The sequence below is a fragment of the Hyperoodon ampullatus genome (assembly GCF_949752795.1).
Source record: "Hyperoodon ampullatus genome assembly, chromosome: 6".
In the NCBI taxonomy this organism is placed as follows: domain Eukaryota; kingdom Metazoa; phylum Chordata; class Mammalia; order Artiodactyla; family Ziphiidae; genus Hyperoodon; species Hyperoodon ampullatus.
Window position 1 is genome coordinate 18646890 of NC_136919.1, and position 11637 is coordinate 18658526.

Here is an 11637-nt window from a genome sequence, read left to right on the forward strand (position 1 = left end):
AAATGTATGGGCCAGCTTCTTCATAGCCATGAAAATAATAGCAAAACGGCCTTTCAAGTGAGCATCCCAAGGAGTTCGGGGCATTTACTAGCATCATCTGTTTCTGAAGTCAGCAACAGACGTTGAAACAATCATTGATCTCAGGAGGGAGCTGAGACTGAATCAGGCTGTGGTTTTGTTTAAGACAAACTATCGAATCTGAGTCAAAAGGGCCAATGTCCATGTCAGTTCCATTTCCTCACCTGAGGAGCTTACAGTGATCACTGAGGGAACAGACCATTTTTATCATACAAACATAAGCTCCAACTTTGGGAAGCTACCCCTAAAGCTGGCCACCCTAATCCCCCCATCCAAATCAGAAATCTTGTCTATAATGTTCTAGACAAGTGGCTTGAATGTTTCTAATGGGCTGGGCACGCACAGCCTCGCAGTGTAGCCCCTCCTGATCGGGCTTCTGCTACCCTCTGCAGTCCCACAGAATCAAAGCGACTTCTCTCCCCTTTGGCTGTCTTTTTAGATAAGTGAGAGCAGCTTTCGTACAAACTTCTTTCCCCCAAATTGCTAACCCTGGCTCTGGCACTAACTCTGACCTTGGTTCACTCACTCAACCCCTCTCAGGTTTCCTTCCTCATTCCTATGGTGGATATAAGTATATCCACCTAATAGGATTGTGGGCTTAAATGAAACACTGCCTGTACATGGCAAGCACTCAATAAACAGGGGTCGTTCTCATCAATATTATTAGCCTTACATTTATACTCATGGCAATCCTGATGCCAAATGAATTAGAGAGCGCGATACTTTAATTCATATGAACACAGTACTTCAGTTACAAAGATCATTAATGTACATACATTTATTTCATTCGTGGATTTTTTTCTTCCAAGTGGAACGTGTGGTGGATCTAGCTATGGTGTCCCAGTCTCTGTACATCAGATTGTTTATGAGGTTACAGGAACTCTCTGCATGCTATGGCTTTCTATTTGGCATGTTTAAATACATTGGATCATTTGAATTCATGTCCCCGTACTGTGTGGAAGGAAATTGAGACTTGGAGTGATGACCTCCTCCAAAGTCACACACATGCATGGGTCAGGGCCAGTACTTGAATTTAGCAGTGCTCTTTCTTATACACCAGGGACACTTCATAATGTACGGGTTGTGGCCTTCTTGGAAAATCTCATGGACACCCTCCCTGGAGGGAGGGGAACTTGAAATACATACACACACATATTCATTTTTGTTTAATTGCAGGAGGTATAGACACCCTAAAATGACAAGTCCTCACTCAAAGACACTATGGTTAATAGTCCTAGTAATTCTGAAATTAAGCTGGTAGGGAATCATTTCTATGATCTGGCTCCTAGGTAGAGAGAGTAGAATTAGCAAAAAAAAAAAAACAACAACAAAAGGAGACTAAATGGGTAGTGGATCCATTGTAAGAGAGTCAATGAAACTTGTATGAAAATTTCACATCTCTTCTATATTAGGCGAGGCTAATATTCTTGGAATAAAGAATAAAATCATGGGCACTCAGAACAGAGCTCCTAATTTTAAAGCTAATGCATGTTCTATTAGGTGCATATGTCAGAACAATTCTGATTCATAACTCCATGAGGCCCAGAGCTGTCTGTCCCAGGGGACAGCAGAAATAGAAAAGAAAAAAAAAAAAGATGTTTTGTGATGTCTTTGGCCAGGCCTAGACACATGGAAATATTTGTTTGTTTTATATGACTTGCAGTTATTTGAACCATCTTATTCTCTCCATACAAACCTACTAGTATTACCTAAATCCAAGGCCTCCTTTTTTCCTTTCTTAATTCTCAATTCTTATATGTCCTCCATATAAATCTTGCCGGAACTCAGGACCTCTGACAGAGTTTGCATCTGCAGGACTGGTTAAAAGCCACACCATCAAAACCCAGATTAACAGAAGGTTTGGCATTGAGCCTAGGCATCTGCATTTATAATTAGTTGATTCATTGTTTCTGTGGCTCAGTCATGTTTGGGAATGTTCTCTAAGGTATGCCAGTTGGCTTCGTACCGTTCTCTAACCTAGAATATACTGTGCTAGTTGTTCACAGTAGCTCTTTTTCACCGTGAAAGCCTCAGCACCACTACCTAGACTTTCATGAGCTTCCACAAGAAGTCCTACTACAGCCAACAGTTTTCATTTGTTAACTATTTTACTGAAGATTTATGAGGTTCTGAGAAAGAGTAATGTAGTATGGCAACAGCTTTTTACTCGAAATAAACCCATTAGACATATCTCCTCTCCTAAGAGTCCCCTCACCTCCAGCCCCATCCAGGTCACTCCCATCTCTTGATGCTAACTTTTCCGCCAAGCAGCGCCAATCTTTCCTCTGGTCTTTCTCTCACCTTAATTATGTAGAGTAGACTCTTTTTTCCTTGTGCTACCTGCCCAGGAACCAGGGATGACTTCCACTATAAAGGGCATCTTTTAAAAAGAAGGATATCTCCTTCCAAAGCAGTTCATACATCAATTGCCAAGAGGATCATGATCTCTGCACTTCATTATAGGACTGTTGCAGTTATATCCTTCACCTGCCTCACACCTTACATGACCCCACCATAACCTAAATGATTGATTCTTACCTACACCTGTGTGTTACATTTATCTGGGGAGTTTAAAAAAAATACTGATGCCTGGGCTCCCATATAAACCATTAACTAAATTTCTGAAGATGAGCCACCAGCATAGATAGTTTTTAACTGTTCTCCAGGTGATTTTGATGTACAGCCAGGGTTCATAGCTACTAATTTTAAAACATTCCTGAACACCTGCACTGGCCCTGAGTTCCTTTCATGATTCAGCCTCAACATTCATTCTTAATTTTATGTCCTTCTTGTTTTATCACATTCTGTGTATCAGTCATAACTCTAGTAGGTCTCCTACTAGAAACAAACAAACAAACATTGATCTTTCGAGTGTCAATTAAAATGCTTCCGTCAAGTCACTCCCGATTCCCTCTATGAGAAAACAATCTCCTCTTCTGACCCCTCCACCCCTTTCATTTTATTTATGCCACACGCATCACAAGCCTGTTCTATCTCATGTTAACGTTTTCATATTCATGTATCTTCCTCTCCATTAGCACACCAGCATTCTTTATTATAAGGCATTAAAATTAGCATTTGTTCTATCTTAGTTGCCATTTTAATACAACCTGAATTTGATGAATAGTCTTATTAGTGGGAAATTCACACATCCATCACACTACATTTACAACACTTAGCTTCCTGTGCCTTACAGGAGACAGCAAAATTAGGTGTAAAAATGGTGAAACCCAAAATAGGTGATTTCAAAATTGATAGAGATCTTTAAACTTTAGAGCTGAGAGGACCTTAGAGATCACTTACTTGGCTCACCTTATATAGATCAACACAACAAAGACCAGTGAGGGAAAGGAATTTGCTAAGCTCATCCAGGCAGTTAGTAGAGAGCTAGGATGAGACTCCAGGTCACCCTGGTAAGCACTACGGTGCTCTCTCTACTTTATCAGGTCCAATAATTTTCATTAAAAACATCCATAGATATAGGTACTTCATAGCCCAAGAAATTTTACTCTGAAGGCAACTAGATGACATCATACTGTGCCAGAGGGGGCTGAAGAAAAGTCCGTTTTGATACAGGGAACAGCTACAGCTTCTTTGTCCCTGTTATAACCATCACCCAGCACCCCGATGCACTTTGCATAAAATCTTACTCTTGATACAGCATAATTCATCACAAATACATCTGAATGCATCAAAGAAACATGAGTCAAAATTCCAGTTTAACCTGATGCTTTGAAACCTTTCCTCAGAACTCAGATGGGTTTTGATGTGTTGCGATCTAGGTGCATGATTTAGAGAAAATAACATTAATTAGAGCCTCTATGTCCCAAGCATGACGCTAGATGATCTAAGGAAAACCAAGATGTCTATGTCATGGTAAGTGCCATCTTAAAACTTCTCATGTAATTTAGGGAAGACCAACAAATATTTAATTGCTCTAAAACAAGGCCAACTGACAAGTATAAGAATAAATTATCTGTGAATGTGCGATGAAGAAAAATCTTTGCTATTTAAAACAAAAATTACCTCCTCAAGAGAGCAGAATCTGACAAATGAGGGATGTTTCTGTTGTTCTGAGCATCTTACTGGGTATAATTATACTAAAAAGGCCTGGAGCTGAGTTCAGGGATAAGAACTATGAAGACCCAAATCACTCAGTTTTCCTAGAGAGCAACATTCTTACCTAGAGCTCTTTTTTTTTTTTTTTTAAATAAATAAATAAATTTATTTAAAAAAAGATCCCTGTGCATCAGCCAGAACCTGCACCGTGTTCAAACTTGGTCCAACGGCCTGGGTCGGGGCCTCATTCTGACCAATATGCCCGTGCTATGCCTATTTTCTTTTTTTTAAACATCTTTATTGGAGTATAATTGCTTTACAGTGGTGTGCTAGTTTCTGCTGTATAACAAAGTGAATTGGCTATACGTATACATATATCCCCATATCCCCTTCCTCCCACCCTCCCTATCCCACCCCTCTAGGTGGTCACAAAACGCCGAGCTGATCTCCCTGTGCTATGTGGCTGCTTCCCACTAGCTATCTATTTTACATTTGGAGTGTATATATGTCCCTGCCACTCTCTCACTTCATCCCAGCTTACCCTTCCCCCTCCCCGTGTCCTCAAGTCCATTCTCTACGTCTTCACAATTTCCTTCTTTGGGGAGTGTTATCAGAAGTCACAGAACCTGCGTTATTTTCTCTTTAAGTATTTAATTGTCATATGAACGCAGAGAAGCAAAGTGGGGACATTAGTTCAGACCTTAAATAAAACAATAACATTTGAGAAGAGATTGCTCTATGTTATCAATTCAATGCACCAAATTATTGCTTGAATTACCCTTTACCTCAAGGATTTTTTTCAGGTGTACTAACCAAGTCTCTTACCAGGGGAGGGTTTTCTTTCTTACATGCCATTTGCCCTTCTTGATGCTTGTTGAGTTTATGAGGCATTATCTGTTATGATCTCTCAATAAAAGCCTCTGCCTCATACACTGGGCTTTAGTCATGGCTGAAAGCACTATGGAAATTGTGTTTTTTTTTTTCCCCTACCATTATCATTTATCTTTTCCTTTACTGCTCTAAAGAGGTGCTAACATGACTCTAAGCAGTAAAGGGCAGTTTTTCTTATCTGGGCCTGGGTTTTAGCATGCTAATGTAAGATATTAGAGTGATGCTCAATTATCCCATTTCTTTAAAAACTGACACATAAAAGGTATTTCACATGGCAGCACCAACCAAATCATATCTGCCCCACCCCAACCTCCCCAGTGATATTTATGGAGAAACAGGGTTATTGTTGGCTGGTTGCAGAGAGGAAAGTGTCTTTGTCATATAACTGATATCCCCAGATCCTATAAACATCATGCTCTCTAGAGAGCTATGTTATAGATTCGAGTGAGCTCATGTTTTGTTCACAAATTTTAGGGACTTTGCAAGAGGATTTGGAGTTCTGGATATAAGGCAGTCTTCTGAACACCAAAGATTCAGGACTGGATGTTTGATTTCCTTTGTCTTTATGAATGCAAGCTCAAATGCCAAGATTTGAATCAGATATCTCAGAAGGCTACTTTTGACTCCTTGAAATAGAACAGTGAATTTTGCATTGAAAACATCCATAGCCCAAGGAAGTTTACTCGAAAAGCAACTTGATGACATCATCCTCTGCCATAGGTGGCTGAGAAAAAGTCAGTTTTGATACATGAAACAGCTACAAGTTCTTTGTCCCTTTCATAACCATCACCAAGCATCCTAATGCACTTTGCATGAAATTCTGCCATTGATACAGCCTAATTCATCACAAACACATCTGAATGCATCAAGTAAACATGAGTCTAAGCTCCAACTTAACTCTACTGTGCATAAGAATCACCCAAAGAACTTATTGAAGCGCAGATTCTTGGACCCCTAACCAAAAAGATTCTGATTCAGTTGGTCTGGGGTGGGACCCAAGAATTTGTCTTTCTTGGAAGCCTCTAGGTGATGCAAATGTGCCCATCCACATATACAAATCATGGCATAGATTATGTAAGTTTGGTGACAAAATATAATTTGACCCTTCTTTCAAATACACATTATTTATTTTCTTAATCTCCACCAGATCTAGAATCCTTTTGCAAGGGTTAACTTTTTTTAGTTGCTTAAGTCAGTCAAGTATATGGAAGCCTCTTAGATTTTGTACCTGTTTTATCTGTCTGGAGCCTGTTTATTTATCTGTTGGTGTGGCTCATTTTTCAAGCCTTAGTTTAAAGGATATTTCTTATGAGAAGCCTTTCCTCACTTCTTTGTCATGCTGAGTTCCCTTTACTGTGTTCCTGTAGCATCCTGGATTTTATCTGTTACTCACTACTCTGTCATGTTGTTTATTTAATTGTATGTCTAACCACTTAGATTGAAATCTTCATGAACTTCTAGACTTTTTCTAGCAAGCTCACTATTATGTCTTCAAAACCAAGCAATGGGAATAATACATGGTCGTTGCACTATCATTATTTGTTAATTGCCTGAAAGATCTCAAAACTCCACTTAAGGGATAGGAGAATAATTGATGACGTTCTGGAAAAGAAATAGAACAATGACAGAGCCATACAACCCTTCAGAAATCACCTGGTTCAACTGATCAGTTGCATTGCTGGGAAACTGAGACCCAGAGGAAAAAAATAGGACTGGTCGAATATGTTTCAACTAGGGCTCACTTCTCTCTTATCTCTTCTCACTAGCCAGAACTTTATAAAATGTGTACCTCCTTAAAGAGAAGACAAGAATTCTGTGTCCAAATAGAAACTACATTAAATCCAGGTGACAGAGAGGCTAAACACCTGTATTCTCCAGACTTCTCCACCTCAAGAGACTATGAAGTGAGGGCACATTGCTATTATGACCTGAAACTGCCTAGCTTATCACTCCTTCAGACATGCAAGACCTCAGTTACCTTCCCTCCCCCCAAATCCCCATGTTATTTCTGAGTGTCATAGGTTGAGTGCCCCAAAAAGCAGACTAGCACTGGAGGCATGCGGGTGGTTTCTTGAGGAGTGCTTCAGGAACACCAGTAAAGGAGTGAGGGGAGCAGAACTGGATAGAGAGAGAAGTCAGCTGCACCTTGGTAACATATGAGGAAGAAATGGAACTCAATTCTCTGGAAGTGGTCAGATATAGAGGGACAATCACCTCCCTTGGTATCACCTTCTAGTTTTACTTATTTAACCAAATGTTCACAAGCTTGTCCCACATGACACTGCTTTGGAATAGATTCTTTTAAATTAGCAAGGTTCTGGGAACAAAGGTGCCAAGGCTAAAATATATTGAATACTATGTTGTAGGTCATACAGGCATTGTCATTTATTTATCACCATAGATGTATGGGGTTGATTTCATAAGATAGATATTAAATACCTCTAATTAGGTAAAAAAAATACTGAGATTAACAAAGGTCATGAATTCTTCTAGAATCTCATGCATCTACCAAGTGGAATAACTAAAAAATTGAATCTAGCTATGTCTAATAGTACAAAAGCCCATGGTTTTAACTGGAATCAGTGGCCAAAATGGTGAGGAGACCTGAAACCATGCTGTATAAGAAACAGAAAAATAACCAAGGAGAGGTTCAGGCTTATAAGAGGAGGGGAGTCATGATCAGCATTTTGAAGTCTTTGCAAGGCTGTCATCTGTGTAGGGAGATCAGTATCGAGGAGGACCAGGCTTGCAGCAAGGCAATTGGAGCTAATATTAGGATTGGCATCCTAATGATTGGAATTGTTGAAAAATGTGTCAGGGATGCCTGTGGGAAGAACAGTAACATAATTATTAAGCCCTTGTTTTCATCACAGGAAACCTGACTGAGAACATATTATGGTCATCTGCTCAGTGAACTTATGGTTTCATAAGGGCCTCATTGCTGTAGACACTCTAGCTGGACACTATGTGGTGGCCCTGCTGGTGGAAAAACTAAGTATCCAGAGAGAATAGTCAGTATCAGCACTACCAAACTGTATTCTGCAAAGTCCAAGTGTTTCTCAGTATGTCAATAGGTGGCCAGAAGGAAAATGGCTCTGCAGTCAAATGAGTTTGGGAAACATTTAATTAAAATCAAATGCATGTCTTTTTTGCTAGATGCCTCAGAGCTTCTTTGAACATGGGCATTATGGACCACTAATATAGAAGGCACTGATCCATAAACTTACATGATCAGGAAACCCCTTTCCCATGGAAACCTACTAATACCCAGTTGGGGTAACGCTGCTGAAGGGATGATCTCCGAAGTTCTGTCTCATCGTGAAATTCTGTAATTCCTCAAGCACTAAATGAGTCAAGGAACTTAGAATTTAGTACTAATCTTGAAACAAAGTCACTGTGTTTTCTTAAACAATTTCCTTCCCTTTTCTGAGCCTCAGAGTAGTGCCCCTGGCTGACAAAAATTATTGCTGAGACTTTTCACCTCCAATATTTTGTGGTTTTATGGAGGCTTCAGGACATCAAAGAGGAGTTTCACCTAGTTTACAGTTCTCCAGAGCCTGCCTTCATCTGACACTAGTGAGTTTCCAACCTGGTGGCTTTGCGTGAGTGTATATTGTTTTTTGGTTCCTGTCCTGCAGGAGAGCAGCTTGAGGACGGGAAGCCAAAAGGACCTCCCATTCTGAAGGGTTCCAAATTCGTTCTGCAGACCTCAGCGATTCAGAGGGTTTGAAGACACGGCAGAGATGTGCAGTTCTGCGGTTGACCCCTCTCAAACAGTACATAATTCTGAAAAACTTGGAGCTCCTCCATAAAGCCATATTTCAGTTGCACATTTTAGGCATGAGATTTCAGCCAAAAGCCATAATATAACACTGCCGAGGATCTTTTTTTTTCTTGCGAAAATATGCATTTGGACAAAACTTAGGAACCTAAAATTACAGGAATCGAATGTACCTTCTGTGTTAACCAAAGTGCTGCAGATCAAATGACAAATCATAGAAATGTAGAGATTTCCTAGTCCAGAGTCCTGTCTAAGACTTGAATCTTCCCTATATCTCTGTGAGGTCATTGCTTAGCTTATTGATCACACTTATTATGAAAGTGTGCAATCTCTGAGGCTGACCTAACAAAATCATACTTCTTACCCTTAGGACAGCCTCTCTTCTCTTAAAGTATGTCTTCTGTTATACCCATCTGTATTCCCTGCTCAGCATTCTGAGGATACAAGGGAAGAAAATCTGTTCTCTACTCTCTAAATTGACATTGAGTTTTGAAGGTGAAAACATGATATACCATCTCTAAAAAGAGTTGCAATCTTTCAACATAAACATAACCTGTTCCTTCATTGGAAGTAATGTGAACAGCCAAAATAAAGCACAGTCTTTGAATTCAGAAAGTCCTGCAGTTCTAAAACCTAGTCTTCTACCTGCACACTAATGACTTTGAACTCTCTATTTAGTGTCCATGAGCTCCAGTTTCTTCACTTTTAAATAATAACTATATCACAGGATTGTCACGAGGAATGAATGAGGGGAAGCGCAAGAAGCCTTCTCCATGGTGAGCAGTCTTCTTCTTTTCCTCACACTGCATTAGCCTTTCTTCTCTTTTTTGCAAACCTGACATGATATGATTTGACTTCATACCCTTTTATCATGCAGGGCTTCTGGTTGTCTCCCAGAAAGCCCAGGGCCTGGAGGGAAACATAATTCCAGGTAAATTGCAGAGCTAAAGTCTTACCTCCACGATTTTGGCCATTGCACTTCTATTAAAGGAAACTGCTCTGTAATATTAAAACATCTCATTTCTCCTCGGACACTGTAATGCACACCAAAGAAAGAAGACCTTGAATATTTTGCAATACAATATTAATATTGGTGAGAGTGCACTGGAGGAAGTCAAAGCAGCCAGTGTACTTGGACAATAACTAATCTCCTTAAGGATTATTTTATTATGCACTCAGTGTTTTGAAATGCCAATATCTGCAGATGCAGTATGATTACACTGCCTTTTTCATTTCAATTATTCTTTAAGAAGGGTGATCATTTTTCATTAGGAAGGAAAAACTTGTATGGTCTGGACAAAGATAACGGAACAAAACAACAAAACATCATCTCTCTGTGAGGTCTGACGTCAGATTTAATCGTGCTGGAGCAATGCAGTTTCACTGAACTGGGATGCAGGGGCCTGCGTCTGGCCCTCTCTCTGCCTTGAGTTGACATGTGGCTTTGGGAAGCCAAAGCTTAGCCTTTTGTGATCCTCCGTGTCTCTCATCTGATCATTAAGGTGTAGGACTAGGTGATGTTTAAAGACAATTTTACCTTTTCATTTCCAGTGTTTATAATAGGAAAAACTGAATCAGAGGAGCTACACTCAATGGCCAATCCAAGGAGATTCCCATATAAGGGAGCAGGAAACACCCATTCGACCCTAGGGAAGCACTGAAACTGCAGGTGGGGGCTGGGTGCCAGGGAGGCAAAAGTTACCTGTTTTTAATCTGAGAGAGGAAAAAGCAAATTGCCCAAGATCTTTGCAAAACAAACTACCTGCCAATCAAGAAGCAGAACGTCTGCTCTTGCCTCCCAGGACAGCTGTCTCTGTTCTACCCCTTTGCCCTTGGAAACCACTTAGATATGGCCTCCTGCATTTCTCTTGTCTCATCTGTCTACACTTCTGCATCAATACGGAGTAAAGATGTAGGAAATGCAGGTATGGCATTCATAACATGTCATCTTAAGGTGTTATGCTGAAACAGGAAACAATGCTTTGAAATTTAGTTCTTACCTTAGATAACTTTTGTATTTGAAAGTGTACCCCCTCTCTTAAAATTATTCTAGAACAATATGAAAATTCTCTCCCAAAACAAACTTTTTTGAACTGTGTGATATAAACTGCAGATCTATACTTTGAACTTCTCTTACAAAACCTGTTTGATTAAAACTATGAAACAGTGTTTTATAATGGAAAACATAGGAGTAAAGGGGATTCAGGATTTGACTGTTGACTCTGAAGGATGGGAGTTCTGTGACCTTGAAGAAAAATTTCATCCAAATAAGCCTATTTCTTTATGTAGTAAGGATATAAAAAGCCTCAGTTTCTTTATGTAAAGAGATAAAATCCCCATGTCACAGAGTTGTTTAAAGGCTTAAATTAGACGGGATATTAAAATTCCTTGCATAGCGCCTGGTGTACACAGAATCTCAATAAATGCACAATAGGTATTGTAAGTGAGATTTGAACCAAAGCAAAATTGCATAAAACACTACTTCCCATGCCCTTCACTGAGGCTTATTTAAACCATCTTTAGGTGGAGTTCCTAATCCCAAAGATGTATGTGAAAAAATGTTTCAATTACTTGAATATCACCAGTCTACAAATCAGATTCATCTATTCTTCCTACTTTAAAATTCTTTCACATGATATACTTCGACTGCGTTACCAATTTTGTATTTCCTCTTTTTTTTCACCCATAAAAAGAAAATTGTAAAAACTTCACAGCTCAATGACATTAGATGAATTCTTGAAATTCACAAAATTGACATTCACAGAGAGTTGGTAAGGGGATGGTAAGATCCAATTCATATCGCCCAGTCCTTGGGCCAACAGGGAATA